At 47.3% G+C, this 22,459-nt stretch overlaps 1 protein-coding gene across 50 annotated transcripts in view; it reads right to left on the bottom strand.

Annotated features, from left to right (window-relative positions):
- trol (terribly reduced optic lobes) overlaps positions 1-22,459 on the bottom strand; it is a 960,590-nt gene that overhangs the window by 770,194 nt on the left and 167,937 nt on the right. The gene's annotated exons all lie outside the window — the stretch shown is intronic.

A 22,459-nucleotide genomic window follows, 5' to 3' on the forward strand; every position in this document is an offset into this window, starting at 1 on the left:
TCAGTACTTGTAACCAAGCCTAAGCCTGGCCACTACAACATCAGTCAGTACTTGTAACCAAGCCTAAGCCTGGCCACTACAACATCAGTCAGTACTTGTAACCAAGCCTAAGTCTGGCCACTACAACATCAGTCAGTACTTGTAACCAAGCCTAAGTCTGGCCACTACAACATCAGTCAGTACTTGTAACCAAGCCTAAGCCTGGCCACTACAACATCAGTCAGTACTTGTAACCAAGCCTAAGTCTGGCCACTACAACATCAGTCAGTGTTCACATTGCAAGTTGCTACATAAACATACTTATCTACGTTCATGTTATCATAGTGGGTTATAGATCTACTCAGACTTCTAACTTCATTCCTATAACAATCATTTTCATTATTTACTTCTCTCCTAATATTATTCCTAATGCTAGACACAGATAGGTAGGAAGGGAGTGAAGAAGAAAAGGAAGGAGGGAGTGAGTAAAGGAGAAAAAAAGGCAGGAAGAAGGAAAAAAATGCAGGAGAGAGGAAGGAAGGAAGGAAGGAAGGGTGAGCTGAGCTCAAGTAAATCCAGAGACTCAGGGTCCAGGGTCGTGCAAATTGGTCTCATTTAAATGCATAAAGTGAGAGTGAGCTGAGGTGGCGAGTGAAGCATCTTGTGGAAGAATTATTAGACCAGTCTGCCAGTGATGCCCAGACTGAACTGCATGCTGCTACCACCAACAGCCTCACTGATCAGTTTGCCAGTGATGCCCAGACTGAACTGCATGCTGCTACCACCAACAGCCTCACTGATCAGTCTGCCAGTGATGCACAGACTGAACTGCATGCTGCTACCACCAACAGCCTCACTGATCAGTCTGCCAGTGATGCCCAGACTGAACTGCATACTGTTACCACCAACAGCCTCACTGATCAGTCTGCCAGTGATGCCCAGACTGAACTGCATGCTGCTACCACCAACAGCCTCACTGATCAGTCTGCCAGTGATGCCCAGACTGAACTGCATGCTGCTACCACCAACAGCCTCACTGATCAGTCTGCCAGTGATGCCCAGACTGAGCTGCATGCTGCTACCACCAACAGCCTCACTGATCATTCTGCCAGTGATGCCCAGACTGAACTGCATGCTGTTACCACCAACAGCCTCACTGATCAGTATGGCAGTGATGCCCAGACTGAACTGCATGCTGCTACCACCAACAGCCTCACTGATGAGTCTGCCAGTGATGCCCAGACTGAACTGCATGCTGCTACCACCAACAGCCTCACTGATCAGTAAGCCAGTGATGCCCAGACTGAACTGCATGCTACCACCAACAGCCTCACTGATCAGTCTGCCAGTGATACCCAGACTGAACTGCATGCTGCTACCACCAACAGCCTCACTGATCAGTCTGCCAGTGGTGCCCAGGCTAAACTGCATGCTGCTACCACCAACAGCCTCACTGATCACCTCATCAACTACAAATCCTGGCCAGAAACTGGGAAAAAGGAGCGATGATCCCCTGGAATGGACAAGCAAGCAGAGGCTGTCATTTTTCAGCCGACATTAATCTTGGTAGGTAGCAACAGCCTCCAGGCAGGTGCTCTCCAGTATGTCAGACATGGAAGCCTATTAAACGTTTTGCACTCTGGCAGGATTACTCTCTCTCTCATCAACACTTAAGACAAGTGAATCTTACCGTCTCACGAACACTTAAGATGGCGGGTGAATCTCTCTCTCTCTCTCGAGAGAGAGAGAGAGAGAGACAGAGAGAGAGAGAGAGAGAGAGAGAGAGAGAGAGAGGCACCTCTCAGGAGTTTACCTGGAGAGTATTACAAGGGTCAGCGCCCCCGCAGCCGGGTCATAGACCAGGCCTCCTGATAAATGACCTGATCAACCAGGCTGTTGGTAGTAGCCGCACGATGTTGAGAGTGTGCACCACAGCCATGCTGATCGGGGAACTGACCTGAGTAACTTCTCAAGCTCTCTCTTAAAGACAACCTCTACGCCCATTATCTTTTTCTTAAGGCTACGTCACTTGTTTTTATCTTTAATGAAAATAGATAACAAGTCACAATACCTTAGCTAGACAAGTTACAAGAAAATAATGGATATTAGTCAACTTGAGGATTCAAGACCAGGCGAAATATGAAGCGTGAGTTAGTTAAGGAGGGAGATACTGGAACAGTATACGATAATCAAGAGAAAAATCTTCGTAGGGATGGAGGGAGAGAGGGAGGGAGGGAGGGAGGTCCAGACTCCGTCATCTATCATGATCAATGACTCAGTATTGAGAGTCTGGCATCATCGCCAACCATGAAGGGATTACCATCCCCCACCACTACCATCACTACCGCCACAGACTGGGACTGCAATGGTCTGGGACCACCACCACCACTACTACTACTACTAACCTGGGACCACCACCACCACTACTACTACTACTAACCTGGGACCACCACCACAGCCTGGGATTATAATCTGGGATCACTTGGGTCTGGGACCACCACCAGGGTCTCCTCATAGCAGACCTATCAACTCTGGTAATAACATGGTAGCAGACCTTTAGGCCACATCTGCGAGTCTTCACCTGCTTGACAAGGTGTGGGCTCCATGCTGGGGCTGTGTACTCAATGGTTACGCTAATATGTGCTGTAAAGTTCTGAAGGATTCTCTGTTCACGTTACTGAATGCTGTTCTGATATTTTCCAATATTGCACATGTCGCTGACATTATAAGGTTTATATTTCTGGTGATACCCGCGATCAACCAGGCTGTGGTTCGTACGCTGGAGTGTATTACTAACACAGGTGTACATATGGCCTGCACACCTTGCCCTAATGTGATTACCACTAAGGAAAAGGCAAAAGACAACAGAGAATAACTGAATTATATTTCCTACACCATAACAAGCTGGTATTTACAATATATTATAGCCTACGTACAGTATTTACACTATGCACAATGAGGCAAACGCAAGCATAAGACAAGGTGATCAATGAGCGACCAGTAGTGAAGGCGAGTCTGCCAAAGTTGTTTCTACAGCTTTGGTGGGTTTCCTTGTGATTGGCTAGTTGAACCGAGGTACCGGTATAACGACGGGGCCCCTTTGATGGTTAAATACTTAGCACCTGGTTCACTGGTCGGGAAGGATGCCTGTTACGTCAGGGGCCATGTCTATAGGCCTGTTTTGGCCCTTTCTGTAACAAGATGTCGAATCAAGCTCTGGTCTAGTTGTCCTTAGGCAAGTGCCATTTTAATTCGGGAATTATAATTAGGAGATTGATCCGACTAAATAAAATGTGTCGTTAATACAAAAGAATTCACATAAAAACTTAAGTGTATGATACAAAATTCTTCTCTCTTGCAGTGTAATGCATAAAAATACACTTAATACGGAAAACAGTCGACATACGACTTTTAAATGTTTCCGTACAATGTTTACACTCAATGACACGAGTCCTATACAATAATATATTTACATGAAAGTTCCGAAACGTATCAAGTGAAATTATCGTCTCAATAAAGAGAGATTCGTATTCGATACCAGTCGAGACTATGTATACATTACCTTAAAACACAATAATCCTTAAAGCCAGAAGTCTTTGTTAAAGTATAGACCGACAGAAATCTTAGCTAATAACAACCTATCACTGACTCTTACAGGAACCAGGAGAGGCAGGAGCAGCTTAAAGCTATTAGTGAAATTGAAAGAAATTCAAAATATTTCTTTTCATATGCCAAAAACAAGTACCGGGCGCTTACTCAGACAGGATGGGACTTACACAGACGACAACAAGGAAATGAGTGAAATATTGAAATCCAAGTACGACTCTGTGTTTAGTAAACCACTAATCGGTCTGAGGATCGACGACCCAAATGATTTCTTCATGAATGAGCCTCAAAACTCCATAAATGTATGCCAGATTTCCGATATTACCCTAACTCCGATAGATTTCGAAAAAGCCACTGACAACATGCCTATGCACTCAGCCCCGGGCCCAGACTCGTGGAACTCTGTTTTCATTAAGAACTGCAAGAAACCCCTCTCGCGTGCCCTAAGTACACTATGGAGGAGGAGCTTGGACATAGGTGAAATTCCAGTCACTTAAAACAACGGATATAGCCCCACTCCATAAAGGTGGCAGCAAAGCATTAGCTAAGAACTATAGACCAATAGCTCTGACGTCCCACATCATAAAAATCTTAGAAAAAGTGCTAAGAAGCAGGATTGCAAATCACCTGGATTCCCAAAATCTGCACAATCCAGGGCAACATGGGTTCAGGGCAGGTCGCTCCTGCCTCTCACAACTACTGGATCACTATGACATGGCCTTGGATGCACTGGAAGAAAATCAGAATGCAGATGTAATTTACACAGACTTTGCAAAAGCATTTGACAAATGCGATCATGGCGTAATAGCCCATAAAATACGTGCTAAAGGAATAACTTGGAAAGTGGGGAGATGGATCTTCAACTTCCTAACAAATCGAACACAAAGAGTAGTGGTCAACAGAGTTAAATCGGAGGCTGCCATAGTGAAGAGCTCTGTTCCACAAGGCACAGTACTCGCCCCATCTTATTCCTTATCCTCATATCAGGCATAGACAGAGATATACACCACAGCACCGTATCATCCTTTGTGGATGATACTAGGATCTGCATGAGGCTGTCATCTGCTGAGGACGCGGTTAACCTCCAAGAAGATATAAACAAAGTTTTCCAGTGGGCAACGGTAAACAATATGATGTTCAATGAGGACAAATTCCAACTACTCCGTTATGGAAAACTGGAGATAATAACTAGAACAGAGTATACTACTGACTCCGGCCATACAATAGAGCGGAAAAATAATATAAGGGACCTGGGGATCTCACTTTCAAGGATCACAACAGTGCCACGATCGCACGTGCAAAGAAAATGATAGGATGGATAATGAGAACTTTCAAAACGAGAGATGCCAAGCCAATGATGATCCTTTTCAAATCACTTGTTCTCTCTAGGCTGGAATACTGCTGTACATTAACATCTCCATTCAAAGTAGGTGAAATCGCAGATCTAGAGAGTGTACAGAGATCCTTTACTGCACGTATAAGTTCTGTCAAGCACCTTAACTACTGGGAACGCTTGGAAGCACTTGACTTGTACTCGTTGGAACGCAGGAGGGAGAGATATATCATAATCTACACTTGGAAAATCTTTGAAGGAATGGTCCCAAATCTGCACATAGAAATCACTCCCTACGAAAGTAAAAGACTGGGCAGGCGATGCAAAATGCCCCCAATAAAAAGTAGGGGCGCCATTGGTACACTAAGGGAAAACACCATAAGTGTCCGGGGCCCAAGACTGTTCAACAGCCTCCCATCAAGCATTAGGGGAATTGCCAATAAGCCCCTGGCTGCCTTCAAGAGAGAGCTGGACAGATACCTAAAGTCAGTGCCGGATCAGCCGGGCTGTGGCTCGTACGTTGGACTGCGTGCGGCCAGCAGTAACAGCCTAGTTGATCAGGCCTTGATCGATCGGGAGGCCTGGTCATGGACCGGGCCGCGGGGGCGTTGATCCCCGGAATAACCTCCAGGTAACCTCCAGGAGTCAGAGATGAGTAGATGACGTTACCGACCATACCTGGGACCATTAACACATCTAAGGTAGAATAACTTCCCTAAAGCAGATTCCAGCTTAATATGATCACTGATTACAGCGGTGTCTAGATACTGCACCGCAATGACATCCAAACTTTGTCTGAGACTAAGTAACATTCTAGAGCGGGGAATTGTGTTAAAGGTTGAGTGCATGAACCAACTCAGAAGAGTGTATGAGCCTACTCAGAAGAGTGTATGAGCCTACTCAGAAGAGTGTATGAACCTACTCAGAAGAGTGTATGAACCTACTCAGAAGAGTGTATGAACCTACTCAGAAGAGTGTATGAGCCTACTCAGAAGAGCGTATGAACCTACTCAGAAGAGTGTATGAACCTACTCAGAAGAGAGTGCATGAACCTACTCAGAAGAGAGTGCATGAACCTACTCAGAAGAGAGTGCATGAACCTACTCAGAAGAGTGTATGAACCTACTCAGAAGAGAGTGTATGAACCTACTCAGAAGAGAGTGTATGAACCTACTCAGAAGAGAGTGCATGAACCTACTCAGAAGAGTGCATGAACCTACTCAGAAGAGTGTATGAACCTACTCAGAAGAGAGTGTATGAACCTACTCAGAAGAGAGTGTATGAACCTACTCAGAAGAGAGTGCATGAACCTACTCAGAAGAGTGTATGAGCCTACTCAGAAGAGCGTATGAACCTACTCAGAAGAGTGTATGAACCTACTCAGAAGAGAGTGCATGAACCTACTCAGAAGAGAGTGCATGAACCTACTCAGAAGAGAGTGCATGAACCTACTCAGAAGAGAGTGCATGAACCTACTCAGAAGAGTGTATGAACCTACTCAGAAGAGTGTATGAACCTACTCAGAAGAGAGTGTATGAACCTACTCAGAAGAGAGTGTATGAACCTACTCAGAAGAGAGTGTATGAACCTACTCAGAAGAGAGTGCATGAACCTACTCAGAAGAGTGCATGAGCCTACTCAGAAGAGAGTGTATGAACCTACTCAGAAGAGAGTGCATGAGCCTACTCAGAAGAGAGTGCATGAACCTACTCAGATTATTATTATTATAATCAAAAAGAAGCGCTAAGCCACAAGGGCTATACCTACTCAGAAGAGAGTGCATGAACCTACTCAGAAGAGAGTGTATGAACCTACTCAGAAGAGAGTGCATGAACCTACTCAGAAGAGAGTGCATGAACCTACTCAGAAGAGAGTGCATGAACCTACTCAGAAGAGAGTGCATGAACCTACTCAGAAGAGAGTGCATGAACCTACTCAGAAGAGAGTGCATGAACCTACTACTTGTGTCAGTAACCAGTAACTCTGACGTCAGGTAGGTCACGTGACTCTAGCCGGCAGCATAACTAGCGGTTGGTCTTGTAACTAGCGATTCCACATCTCTCCCTATTTCTATACATACATAAATATTAGCATTAACATATACATAACATTAAAGAGTAATATCCTAGTATGACGATAAATAAGGTCAGGTAATAATATAAAGTCGGAAATATTTACTCTAGCTACTAGTGAACAACTCACCTACATAATATAAAGTGGAACCTGGTAACTGGAATATACTCCAATAAAAAATGTCCGGCATAACCCGCAACATCTGTATGGGTGGGTGACATACGTCGAATAAAGTTTAACATAATCTTAGCATACCAGACTGCGTACGGCCAGCAGTAACGGACTGGTTGATCAGGCCCTGATCCACCGTGAAGCTTGGTCATGGACTGGGCCGCGGGGGCGTTGACCCTTGGAACGACCTGCAGGTAGACTCCAGGTAGATTTTATATTAACCCCCCACAGGTCCTTTTCCACTCACTGATAACTAAAGCTTCTCTCCTTCATGCAGTACTCCGTGTCCGGGCTTCCCTTTCCTCCATAACACATAATCTTACATTTGTTTGGAATTCCAGTCTGTTAAAGGTCTCAGGCGTTTATCACTACCCAATCTTGTGTGTGGAGGGGGGGAGAGGGCAACAAGGACATGTAGAAGATGTGAGGGGGATGAAAATGAGTCTGGATAGAGCAGCGGCGGCGGCGGCGGCGGCGGCGGCAGTAACTCCTCCTTCAACGCGGCACTATCGCTCTAAGTCCTTCACTTCATTAGCAGCCTGGCGAGTGACCCACTTTCTGATACTTCGTGACACAAGTTTTGTGTCTGCACCGTTATGGTGGTGACCCACCTCCTGGGTGACCCACCTCCTGGGTGACCCACCCCCACCTGGGTGACCCACCACCTCCTGGGTGACTCACCCCCTCCTGGGTGACCCACCTCCTGGGTGACCCACCTCCTGGGTGACTCATCTCCTGGGTGACCCACCTCCTGGGTGACCCACCACCTCCTGGGTGACCCACCACCTCCTGGGTGACTCACCCCCTCCTGGGTGACCCACCTCCTGGGTGACCCACCACCTCCTGGGTGACCCACCTCCTGGGTGACCCACCACCTCCTGGGTGACCCACCTCCTGGTTGACCCACCACCTCCTGGGTGACCCACCTCCTGGGTGACCCACCACCTCCTGGGTGACTCCTGGTTGACTCACCCCTCCTGGGTGACCCACCACCTTCTGGGTGACCTCCTGGGTGACCCAACTCCTGGGTGACCTCCTGGGTCACCACCTCCTGGTGACTCACCTCCTGACCTCCCTCACCTGGGTGCCTCCTGGACTCATCTTGAGACCCACCTCCGCCTGGGTCACTGGGATGACCCACCTCCTGGGTGACCCACCTTTTGGGTGACCCACCTCCTGGGTGACCGACCGCCTCCTGGTTGACCCACCGCCTCATGGGTGACCCACCTCCTGGGTGACCCACCACTTTCTGGGTGACCCAACTCCTGGGTGACCCACCACCTCCTGGGTGACCCACCACCTCCTGGGTGACTCACCCCCTCCTGGGTGACCCACCCCCTCAAGGGTGACCCACCACCTCCTGGGTGACCCACCTCATGGGTGACCGACCGCCTCCTGGTTGACCCACCACCTCCTGGGTGACCCACCTCCTGGTTGACCCACCACCTCCTGGGTAACCCACCTCCTGGGTGACCCACCACCTCCTGGGTGACCCACCTCCTGGGTGACCGACCGCCTCCTGGTTGACCCACCACCTCCTGGGTGACCCACCTCCTGGGTGACCCACCTCCTGGGTGACCCACCTCCTGGGTGACCCACCTCCTGGTTGACCCACCTCCTGGGTGACCCACCTCCTGGGTGACCCACCTCCAGGGTGACCCACCACCTACTGGGTGATCCACCACCTCCTGGGTGACCCACCACCTCCTGGGTGACCCACCACCTCCTGGGTGACCCACCACCTCCTGGGTGACCCACCTCCTGGGTGACCCACCTCCTGGGTGACCCACCTCCTGGGTGACCCACCTCCTGGGTGACCCACCTCCTGGGTGACGTTGTGCCATCCACGTTAGCTTCACTAAACAAGAAATGAGTATACCAAGAGCTACGGAGCCGTATGGGTATACATGAAGACATCTTTCCTGTATACATGTGTACCAGTGCTGGGTAATGTTGTATACATGTGTACCAGTGCTGGGTAATGTTGTATACATGTGTACCAATGCTGGGTTGTGTTGTATACATGTATAAGTGCTGGGTAGTGTTGTATACATGTGTACCAATGCTGGGTTGTGTTGTATACATGTACCAGTGCTGGGTAGTGTTGTATACATGTACCAGTGCTGGGTTGTGTTGTATACATGTACCAGTGCTGGGTAGTGTTGTATACATGTACCAGTGTTGGGCAGTGTTGTATACATGTTTACCAGTGCTGGGTAGTGTTGTATACATGTGTACCAGTGCTGGGTAATGTTGTATACATTTTTACCAGTGCTGGGTAATGTTGTATACATGTTTACCAGTGCTGGGTAATGTTGTATACATGTTTACCAGTGCTGGGTAATGTTGTATACATATTTACCAGTGCTGGGTAATGTTGTATACATGTTTACCAGTGCTGGGTAATGTTGTATACATGTTTACCAGTGCTGGGCAGTGTTGTATATGTGTACCAGTGCCGGGTAGTGTTGTATACATGTACCAGTGCTGGGTAGTGTTGTATACATGTACCAGTGCTGGGCAGTGTTGTATATGTGTACCAGTGTTGGGTAGTATTGTATACATGTACCAGTGCTGGGTAGTGTTGTATACATGTGCCAGTGCTGGGTAGTGTTGTATACATGTGTACCAGTGCTGGGCAGTGTTGTATACATGTACCAGTGCTAGGCAGTGTTCTATACATGTGTACCAGTACTGGGCAGTGTTGTATACATGTACCAGTGCTGGGCAGTGTTGTATACATGTGTACCAGTACTGGGCAGTGTTGTATACATGTTTACCAGTGCTGGGCAGTGTTGTATACATGTGTACCAGTGCTGGGTAGTGTTGTATATATGAGTACCAGTGCTGGGCAGTGTTGTATACATGTGTACCAGTGCTGGGCAGTGTTGTATACGTGTGCCAGTGCTGGGAAAAGTTGTATACATGTGTACCAGTGCTGGGCAGTGTTGTATACATGTGTACCAGTGCTGGGCAGTGTTGTATACATGTACCAGTGCTGGGAAGTGTTGTATACATGTGTACCAGTTTTGTAGTTGTTGTATACATGTGTACCAGTGCTGTGTAATGTTGTATACATGTGTACCAGTGCTGGGCAGTGTTGTATACATGTACCAGTGCTGGGCAGTGTTGTATACATGTGTACCAATGCTGGGTAATGTTGTATACATGTGTACCAGTGCTGGGTAGTGTTGTATACACGTGTACCAGTGCTGGGTAGTGTTGTATACATGTGTACCAGTGCTGGGTAGTGTTGTATACATGTGTACCAGTGCTGGGTAGTGTTGTATACATGTGTACCAGTGCTGGGTAGTGTTGTATACATGTGTACCAGTGCTGGGTAGTGTTGTATACATGTGTACCAGTGCTGGGTAGTGTTGTATACATGTGTACCAATGCTGGGTAGTGTTGTATACATGTGTACCAGTGCTGGGTAGTGTTGTATACATGTGTACCAGTGCTGGGTAGTATGGTATACATGTGTGCCAGTGCTGGGCAGTGTTGTATACATTTGTACCAGTGCTGGGCAGTTGTATACATTTGTACCAGTGCTGGGCAGTGTTGTATACATATGCACCGGTGTTGGACAGTGTTGTATACATATGTACCGGTGTTGGGTAGTGTTGTATACATATGTACTGGTGTTGGGCAGTGTTGTATACATCTGTACCAGTGCTCGGTAGTGTTGTATACATATGTACCAGTGCTGGGTAGTGTTGTATACATGTGTACCAGTGCTGGGTAGTGTTGTATACATGTGTACCAGTGCTGGGTAGTGTTGTATACATGTGTACCAGTGCTGGGTAGTGTTGTATACATGTGTACCAGTGCTGGGTAGTGTTGTATACATGTGTACCAGTGCTTGGTAGTGTTGTATACATGTGTACCAGTGCTGGGTAGTGTTGTATACATGTGTACCAGTGCTGGGTAGTGTTGTATACATGTGTACCAGTGCTGGGTAGTGTTGTATACATGTGTACTAGTGCTGGGTATTGTTGTATACATGTGTACCAGTGCTGGGAAGTGTTGTATACATGTGTACCAGTGCTGGGTAGTGTTGTATACATGTGTACCAGTGCTGGGTAGTGTTGTATACATGTGTACCAGTGCTGGGTAGTGTTGTATACATGTGTACCAGACTCAAGAAATCGTAATGACACGATTGCAAACAAACCATACCCCCAGCCGGGATTGAACCCGCGGTCATAGAGTCTCAAAACTCCAGCCCGTCGCGTTAGCCACTAGACCAGCTAGCCACAATAAGATTCATCCAACTAGGTATATTTCTACACCATTTGTGGTCACAGAGGTGCCTGTGCTAACCTTCCTATGGTGTAGAAATATACCTAGTTGGATGAATCTTATTGTGGCTAACTGGTCTAGTGGCTAACGCGACGGGCTGGAGTTTTGAGACTCTATGACCGCGGGTTCAATCCCGGCCGGGGGTATGGTTTGACATGTGTACCAGTGCTGGGTAGTGTTGTATACATTTGTACCAGTGCTGGGTAGTATGGTATACATTTGTACCAGTGCTGGGCAGTGTTGTATACATTTGTACCAGTGCTGGGCAGTGTTGTATACATTTGTACCAGTGCTGGGCAGTGTTGTATACATATGTACCGATGTTGGGCAGTGTTGTATACATATGTACCGGTGTTGGGCAGTGTTGTATACCTATGTACCGGTGTTGGGCAGTGTTGTATACATATGTACCGATGTTGGGCAGTGTTGTATACATATGTACCGGTGTTGGACAGTGTTGTATACCTATGTACCGGTGCTGGGCAGTGTTGTATACATATGTACCGGTGTTGGGCAGTGTTGTATACATATGTACCGATGTTGGGCAGTGTTGTATACATATGTACCGATGTTGGGCAGTTTTGTATACATATGTACCGATGTTGGGCAGTGTTGTATACATATGTACCGGTGTTGGGCAGTGTTGTATACATATGTACCGATGTTGGGCAGTGTTGTATACATATGTACCGATGTTGGGCAGTGTTGTATACATATGTACCGATGTTGGGCAGTGTTGTATACATATGTACCGGTGTTGGGCAGTGTTGTATACATATGTACCGGTGTTGGGCAGTGTTGTATACATATGTACCGGTGTTGGGCAGTGTTGTATACATATGTACCGGTGTTGGGCAGTGTTGTATACCTATGTACCGATGTTGGGCAGTGTTGTATACCTATGTACCGGTGTTGGGCAGTGTTGTATACATATGTACCGATGTTGGGCAGTGTTGTATACCTATGTACCGATGTTGGGCAGTGTTGTATACCTATGTACCGGTGTTGGGCAGTGTTGTATACCTATGTACCGGTGCTGGGCAGTGTTGTATACCTATGTACCGATGTTGGGCAGTGTTGTATACCTATGTACCGATGTTGGGCAGTGTTGTATACCTATGTACCGATGTTGGGCAGTGTTGTATACCTATGTACCGATGTTGGGCAGTGTTGTATACCTATGTACCGGTGCTGGGCAGTGTTGTATACCTATGTACCGGTGTTGGGCAGTGTTGTATACATATGTACCGGTGCTGGGCAGTGTTGTATACATATGTACCGATGTTGGGCAGTGTTGTATACCTATGTACCGATGTTGGGCAGTGTTGTATACCTATGTACCGATGTTGGGCAGTGTTGTATACCTATGTACCGGTGTTGGGCAGTGTTGTATACCTATGTACCGATGTTGGGCAGTGTTGTATACCTATGTACCGGTGTTGGGCAGTGTTGTATACATATGTAACGGTGTTGGGCAGTGTTGTATACATATGTACCGGTGCGGTGTTGGGCAGTGTTGTATACCTATGTACCGATGTTGGGCAGTGTTGTATACATATGTACCGATGTTGGGCAGTGTTGTATACATATGTACCGGTGTTGGGCAGTGTTGTATACCTATGTACCGATGTTGGGCAGTGTTGTATACATATGTACCGATGTTGGGCAGTGTTCTATACATATGTACCGGTGTTGGGCAGTGTTGTATACATATGTACCGGTGTTGGGCAGTGATGTATACCTATGTACCGGTGTTGGGCAGTGTTGTATACATATGTACCGATGTTGGGCAGTGTTGTATACATATGTACCGATGTTGGGCAGTGTTGTATACATATGTACCGGTGCTGGGCAGTGTTGTATACATATGTACCGATGTTGGGCAGTGTTGTATACATATGTACCGGTGCTGGGCAGTGTTGTATACATATGTACCGGTGCTGGGCAGTGTTGTATACATATGTACCGGTGCTGGGCAGTGTTGTATACATATGTACCGGTGCTGGGCAGTGTTGTATACATATGTACCGGTGCTGGGCAGTGTTGTATACATATGTACCGGTGCTGGGCAGTGTTGTATACATATGTACCGGTGTTGGGCAGTGTTGTATACATATGTACCGATGTTGGGCAGTGTTGTATACATATGTACCGGTGCTGGGCAGTGTTCTATACATATGTACCGGTGTTGGGCAGTGTTGTATACATATGTACCGGTGTTGGGCAGTGTTGTATACCTACGTACCGGTGTTGGGCAGTGTTGTATACATTTGTACCAGTGCTGGGCAGTGTTGTATACATATGTACCGGTGTTGGGCAGTGTTGTATACATATGTACCGGTGCTGGGCAGTGTTGTATACATATGTACCGATGTTGGGCGTATACATATGTACCGGTGCTGGGCAGTGTTGTATACATATGTACCGGTGCTGGGCAGTGTTGTATACATATGTACCGGTGCTGGGCAGTGTTGTATACATATGTACCGGTGCTGGGCAGTGTTGTATACATATGTACCGGTGCTGGGCAGTGTTGTATACATATGTACCGATGTTGGGCAGTGTTGTATACATATGTACCGGTGCTGGGCAGTGTTGTATACATATGTACCGGTGCTGGGCAGTGTTGTATACATATGTACCGGTGCTGGGCAGTGTTGTATACATATGTACCGGTGCTGGGCAGTGTTGTATACATATGTACCGGTGCTGGGCAGTGTTGTATACATATGTACCGGTGCTGGGCAGTGTTGTATACATATGTACCGGTGCTGGGCAGTGTTGTATACATATGTACCGGTGCTGGGCAGTGTTGTATACATATGTACCGGTGCTGGGCAGTGTTGTATACATATGTACCGGTGCTGGGCAGTGTTGTATACATATGTACCGGTGCTGGGCAGTGTTGTATACATATGTACCGGTGTTGGGCAGTGTTGTATACATATGTACCGATGTTGGGCAGTGTTGTATACATATGTACCGGTGTTGGGCAGTGTTGTATACATATGTACCGATGTTGGGCAGTGTTGTATACATATGTACCGGTGTTGGGCAGTGTTGTATACATATGTACCGGTGTTGGGCAGTGTTGTATACATATGTACCGATGTTGGGCAGTGTTGTATACATATGTACCGATGTTGGGCAGTGTTGTATACATATGTACCGATGTTGGGCAGTGTTGTATACATATGTACCGGTGTTGGGCAGTGTTGTATACATATGTACCGATGTTGGGCAGTGTTGTATACATATGTACCGATGTTGGGCAGTGTTGTATACATATGTACCGATGTTGGGCAGTGTTGTATACATATGTACCAGTGTTGGACAGTGTTGTATACATATGTACCGATGGTGGGCAGTGTTGTATACATATGTACCAGTGTTGGGCAGTGTTGTATACATATGTACCGGTGTTGAGCAGTGTTGTATACATATGTACCGATGTTGGGCAGTGTTGTATACATATGTACCGGTGTTGAGCAGTGTTGTATACATATGTACCGATGTTGGGCAGTGATGTATATGTATCCTCAAATTTCACTATGACGTTAAATATATATCACATCCATTATGAAGTTGATATCAAAAGTAGTTGGGCTCCTCCTCCTTCTCCACCTCTTCCTCCTCTTCTTATTCCCCTTCTTCCTCCTCCTCACACCTTCACCAAGTTTCATCCTTGCCTGTTCTATGTTTCCTGGTGACCAGGGCTGGTAACTAGTTTCTACTAGGATGGGTCTGGTCTCGGGATGCAACACCTCAAACTTATTTACTTGCATGACACTAAACTTTCAACTTTAGTGTCATACAAGTGAATAAGTACGTTCATTTTTTTTTAATGGGGGTGGACTTGTAAGCCAGCGGAAGGACTCGGTCAGATCACAAAAAGTTCCAGCTGCAGGTCATCGTATGACTGAGACCCGCGTTAGGAAACACTTGTCCTGTTTCCTGACAAACCTTACCTAACTTAACCTAACCTAACCTAACCTAACCTAACTTAACCTAACCTAACCTAACTTAACCTAACCTAACCTAACCTAACCTAACTTAACCTAACCTAACCTAACCTAACCTAACTTAACCTAACCTAACCTAACCTAACCTAACCTAACCTAACCTAACCTAACTTAACCTAACCTAACCTAACCTAACCTAACCTAACCTAACTTAACCTAACCTAACCTAACCTAACCTAACCTAACCTAACTTAACCTAACCTAACCTAACCTAACCTAACTTAACCTAACCTAACCTAACCTAACCTAACCTAACCTAACCTAACTTAACCTAACCTAACCTCAACGGACTCAGCACAAACTTGTTGCCTGTACTTCAGTGAGGAGGTGGACTGAGTGTAGAGTGCTCTACTGATGTTGTAAACCGAGTATAACACTTCAGTGATGTGGCAGGAAGTACCTACTGACCTTGTGTTGATGGTTGTGAGGGCAGGAAGTACTTACTGACCTTGTGTTGATGGTTGTGAGGGCAGGAAGTACCTACTGACCTAGTGTTGATGGTTGTGAGGGCAGGAAGTACCTACTGACCTAGTGTTGATGATTGTGAGAGCAGGAAGTACCTACTGACCTTGCGTTGATGGTTTTGAGGGCAGGAAGTACCTACTGACCTTGTGTTGATGGTTGTGAGGGCAGGAAGTACCTACTGACCTTGTGTTGATGGTTGTGAGGGCAGGAAGTACCTACTGACCTTGTGTTGATGGTTGTGAGGGCAGGAAGTACCTACTGACCTTGTGTTGATGGTTGTGAGGACAGGGAGTACCTACTGACCTTGTGTTGATGGTTGTGAGGGCAGGAAGTACCTACTGACCTTGTGTTGATGGTTGTGAGGGCAGGAAGTACCTACTGACCTTGTGTTGATGGTTGTGAGGACAGGGAGTACCTACTGACCTTGTGTTGATGGTTGTGAGGGCAGGAAGTACCTACTGACCTTGTGTTGATGGTTGTGAGGACAGGGAGTACCTACTGACCTTCTGTTGATGGTTGTGAGGGCAGGAAGTACCTACTGACCTTGTGTTGATGGTTGTGAGGACAGGGAGTACCTACTGACCTTGTGTTGATGGTTGTGAGGGCAGGGAGTACCTACTGACCTTGTGTTGATGGTTGTGAGGGCAGGAAGTACCTACTGACCTTGTGTTGATGGTTGTGAGGACAGGAAGTACCTACTGACCTTGTGTTGATGGTTGTGAAGACAGGAAGTACCTACTGACCTTGTGTTGATGGTTGTGAGGGCAGGAAGTACCTACTGACCTTATGTTGATGGTTGTGAGGGCAGGAAGTACCTACTGACCTTGTGTTGATGGTTGTGAGGGCAGGAAGTACCTACTGACCTTGTGTTGATGGTTGTGAGGGCAGGAAGTACCTACTGACCTTGTGTTGATGGTTGTGAGGGCAGGAAGTACCTACTGACCTTGTGTTGATTGTTGTGAGGGCAGGAAGTACCTACTGACCTTGTGTTGATGGGTGTGAGGGCAGGCAGTACCTACTGACCTTCTGTTGATGGTTGTGAGGGCAGGAAGTACCTACTGACCTAGTGTTGATGGTTGTGAGGGCAGGAAGTACCTACTGACCTAGTGTTGATGGTTGTGAGGGCAGGAACTACCTAATGACCTAGTGTTGATGGTTGTGAGGGCATTAAGTACCGACTGACCTAGTGTTGATGTTTGTGAGGGCAGGAAGTACATACTGACCTAGTGTTGATGATTGTGAGGGCAGGAAGTACCTACTGACCTAGTGTTGATGGATGTGAGGGCAGGAAGTGCCTACTGACCTAGTGTTGATGGTTGTGAGGGCAGGAAGTACCTACTGACCTAGTGTTGATGGTTGTGAGGGCAGGAAGTACTTACTGACCTTGTGTTGATGGTTGTGAGGGCAGGAAGTACCTACTGACCTAGTGTTGATGGTTGTGAGAGCAGGAAGTACCTACTGACCTTGTGTTGATGGTTTTGAGGGCAGGAAGTACCTACTGCCCTTGTTTTGATGGTTGTAAGGGCAGGAAGTACCTACTGACCTTGTGTTGATGGTTGTGAGGGCAAGAAGTACCTACTGACCTAGTGTTTATGGTTGTGAGGACAGGAAGTACCTACTGACCTTTTGTTGATGGTTGTGAGGGCAGGAAGTACCTATTGACCTAGTGTTGATGGTTGTGAGGGCAGGAAGTACCTACTGACCTTGTGTTGATGGTTGTGAGGGCAGGAAGTACCTACTGACCTTGTGTTGATGGTTGTGAGGATAGGAAGTACCTACTGACCTAGTGTTGATGGTTGTGAGGGCAGGAAGTACCTACTGACCTTGTGTTGATGGTTGTGAGGGCAGGAAGTACCTACTGACCTAGTGTTGATGGTTGTGAGGGCAGGAAGTACCTACTGACCTAGTGTTGATGGTTGTGAGGGCAGGAAGTACCTACTGACCTAGTGTTGATGGTTGTGAGGGCAGCAAGTACCTACTGACCTAGTGTTGAGGGTTGTGAGGGCAGGAAGTACCTACTGACCTAGTGTTGATGGTTGTGAGGGCAGGAAGTACCTACTGACCTTGTGTTGATGGTTGTGAGGGCAGGAAGTACCTACTGACCTTGTGTTGATGGGTGTGAGGGCAGGAAGTACCTACTGACCTTGTGTTGATGGTTGTGAGGGCAGGAAGTACCTACTGACCTAGTGTTGATGGTTGTGAGGGCAGGAAGTACCTACTGACCTAGTGTTGATGGTTGTGAGGGCAGGAAGTACCTAATGACCTAGTGTTGATGGTTGTGAGGGCATTAAGTACCGACTGACCTAGTGTTGATGTTTGTGAGGGCAGGAAGTACCTACTGACCTAGTGTTGATGTTTGTGAGGGCAGGACGTACCTAATGACCTAGTGTTGATGGTTGTGAGGGCAGGAAGTACCTACTGACCTAGTGCTGATGGTTGTGAGGGCAGGAAGTGCCTACTGACCTAGTGTTGATGGTTGTGAGGGCAGGAAGTGCCTACTGACCTAGTGTTGATGGTTGTGAGGGCAGGAAGTACCTACTGACCTAGTGTTGATGGTTGTGAGGGCAGGAAGTGCCTACTGACCTAGTGTTGATGGTTGTGAGGGCAGGAAGTACCTACTCACCTAGTACTCACCTAGTTGAGGTTGCGGGGGTCGAGTCCGAGCTCCTGGCCCCGCCTCTTCACTGATCGCTACTAGGTCACTCTCCCTGAGCCGTGAGCTTTATCATACCTCTGCTTAAAGCTATGTATGGATCCTGCCTCCACTACATCGCTTCCCAAACTATTCCACTTACTGACTACTCTGTGGCTGAAGAAATACTTCCTAACATCCCTGTGATTCATCTGTGTCTTCAGCTTCCAACTGTGTCCCCTTGTTACTGTGTCCAATCTCTGGAACATCCTGTCTTTGTCCACCTTGTCAATTCCTCTCAGTATTTTGTATGTCGTTATCATGTCCCCCCTATCTCTCCTGTCCTCCAGTGTCGTCAGGTTGATTTCCCTTAACCTCTCCTCGTAGGACATACCTCTTAGCTCTGGGACTAGTCTTGTTGCAAACCTTTGCACTTTCTCTAGTTGCTTCACGTGCTTGGCTAGGTGTGGGTTCCAAACTGGTGCCGCATACTCCAATATGGGCCTAACATACACGGTGTACATGGTCCTGAATGATGGTTGATGGTTGTGAGGGCAGGAAGTACCTACTGACCTAGTGTTGATGGTTGTGAGGGCAGGAAGTACCTACTGACCTAGTGTTAATGGTTGTGAGAGCAGGAAGTACCTACTGACCTAGTGTTGATGGTTGTGAGGGCAGGAAGTACCTACTGACCTTGCGTTGATGGTTTTGAGGGCAGGAAGTACCTATTGACTTTGTGTTGATGGTTGTGAGGGCAGGAAGTACCTACTGACCTAGTGTTGATGGTTGTGAGGGCAGGAAGTACCTACTGAACTAGTGTTGATGGTTGTGAGGGCAGGAAGTACCTAATGACCTAGTGTTGATGGTTGTGAGGGCATTAAGTACCGACTGACCTAGTGTTGATGTTTGTGAGGGCAGGAAGTACCTACTGACCTAGTGTTGATGGTTGTGAGGGCAGGAAGTACCGACTGACCTAGTGTTGATGTTTGTGAGGGCAGGAAGTACCTACTGACCTAGTGTTGATGGTTGTGAGGACTGGAAGTACCTACTGACCTAGTGTTGATGGTTGTGAGGGCAGGAAGTACCTACTGACCTTGTGTTGATGGTTGTGAGGGCAGGAAGTACCTACTGACCTTGTGTTGATGGTTGTGAGGGCAGGAAGTACCTACTGACCTTGTGTTGATGGTTGTGAGGGCAGGAAGTACCTACTGACCTTGTGTTGATGGTTGTGAGGGCAGGAAGTACCTACTGACCTAGTGTTGATGGCTGTGAGGGCAGGAAGTACCTACAGACCTAGTGTTGATGGTTGTAAGGGCAGGAAGTACCTACTGACCTAGTGTTGATGGTTGTGAGGGCAGGAAGTACCTACTGACCTAGTGTTGATGGTTGTGAGGGCAGGAAGTACCTACTGACCTTGTGTTGATGGTTGTGAGGGCAGGAAGTACCTACTGACCTAGTGTTGATGGGTGTGAGGGCAGGAAGTACCTACTGACCTAGTGTTGATTGTTGTGAGGGCAGGAAGTACCTACTGACCTAGTGCTGATGGTTGTGAGGGCAGGAAGTACCTACTTTCCTTGTGTTGATGGTTGTGAGGGCAGGAAGTACCTACGAACCTTGTGTTGATGGTTGTGAGGGCAGGAAGTACCTACTGACCTTGTGTTGATGGTTGTGAGGGCAGGAAGTACCTACTGACCTAGTGTTGATGGTTGTGAGGGCAGGAAGTACCTACTGACCTTGTGTTGATGGTTGTGAGGGCAGGAAGTACCTACTGACCTAGTGTTGATGGTTGTGAGGGCAGGAAGTACCTACTGACCTTGTGTTGATGGTTGTGAGGGCAGGAAGTACCTACTGACCTAGTGTTGATGGTTGTGAGGGCAGGAAGTACCTACTGACCTTGAGTTGATGGTTGTGAGGGCAGGAAGTACCTACTGACCTTGTGCTGATGGTTGTGAGGGCAGGAAGTACCTACTGACCTAGTGTTGATGGTTGTGAGAGCAGGAAGTACCTACAGACCTAGTGTTGATGGTTGTAAGGGCAGGAAGTACCTACTGACCTAGTGTTGATGGTTGTGAGGGCAGGAAGTACCTACTGACCTAGTGTTGATGGTTGTGAGGGCAGGAAGTACCTACTGACCTTGAGTTGATGGTTGTGAGGGCAGGAAGTACCTACTGACCTTGTGCTGATGGTTGTGAGGGCAGGAAGTACCTACTGACCTAGTGTTGATGGTTGTGAGGGCAGGTAGTACCTACTGACCTAGTGTTGATGGTTGTGAGGGCAGGAAGTACCTACTGACCTTGTGTTGATGGTTGTGAGGGCAGGAAGTACCTACTGACCTAGTTTTGATGGTTGTGAGGGCAGGTAGTACCTACTGACCTAGTGTTGATGGTTGTGAGGACAGGAAGTACCTACTGACCTAGTGTTGATGGTTGTGAGGGCAGGAAGTACCTACTGACCTAGTGTTGATGGTTGTGAGAGCAGGAAGTACCTACAGACCTAGTGTTGATGGTTGTAAGGGCAGGAAGTACCTACTGACCTAGTGTTGATGGTTGTGAGGGCAGGAAGTACCTACTGACCTTGTGTTGATGGTTGTGAGGGCAGGAAGTACCTACTGACCTTGTGTTGATGGTTGTGAGGGCAGGAAGTACCTACTGACCTTGTGTTGATGGTTGTGAGGGCAGGAAGTACCTACTGACCTTGTGTTGATGGTTGTGAGGGCAGGAAGTACCTACTGACCTAGTGTTGATGGTTGTGAGGGCAGGAAGTACCTACTGACCTAGTGTTGATGGTTGTGAGGGCAGGAAGTACCTACTGACCTAGTGTTGATGGTTGTGAGGGCAGGAAGTACCTACTGACCTAGTGTTGATGGTTGTGAGGGCAGGAAGTACCTACTGACCTTGTGTTGATGGTTGTGAGGGCAGGAAGTACCTACTGACCTTGTGTTGATGGTTGTGAGGGCAGGAAGTACCTACTGACCTAGTGTTGATGGTTGTGAGGGCAGGAAGTACCTACTGACCTAGTGTTGATGGTTGTGAGGGCAGGAAGTACCTACTGACCTTGTGTTGATGGTTGTGAGGGCAGGAAGTACCTACTGACCTTGTGTTGATGGTTGTGAGGGCAGGAAGTACCTACTGACCTAGTGTTGATGGTTGTGAGGGCAGGAAGTACCTACTGACCTTGTGTTGATGGTTGTGAGGGCAGGAAGTACCTACTGACCTTGTGTTGATGGTTGTGAGGGCAGGAAGTACCTACTGACCTAGTGTTGATGGTTGTGAGGGCAGGAAGTACCTACTGACCTTGTGTTGATGGTTGTGAGGGCAGGAAGTACTACTACTTGTGTTGATGTTTGTGAGGGCAGGAAGCAGGAAGTACCTACTGACCTTGTGTTGATGGTTGTGAGGGCAGGAAGTACCTACTGACCTTGTGTTGATGGTTGTGAGGGCAGGAAGTACCTACTGACCTTGTGTTGATGGTTGTGAGGGCAGGAAGTACCTACTGACCTTGTGTTGATGGTTGTGAGGGCAGGAAGTACCTACTGACCTAGTGTTGATGGTTGTGATGGCAGGAAGTACCTACTGACCTTGTGTTGATGGTTGTGAGGGCAGGAAGTACCTACTGACCTAGTGTTGATGGTTGTGATGGCAGGAAGTACCTACTGACCTTGTGTTGATGGTTCTGTCAAAGACCTCTTTACTCTTTTTGACTTTTTTTCGGGAACTTTCACAGTTTTTTTTTTTTGTGAATTTGTGAATTTGCTTACGAGCGACTGGAAAGGAGCGTCTCCAAACTCTGGAACTACAATGCTGCATATCTCAACTCCTCGTCACCTCTGAGAAGGAATTAGGACTCTCTGGTTACTTGAGTATAACGAACAACCCC

This window comes from Cherax quadricarinatus, chromosome 7, assembly GCF_038502225.1.
Source record: "Cherax quadricarinatus isolate ZL_2023a chromosome 7, ASM3850222v1, whole genome shotgun sequence".
Taxonomy (NCBI): Eukaryota; Metazoa; Arthropoda; class Malacostraca; order Decapoda; family Parastacidae; genus Cherax; species Cherax quadricarinatus.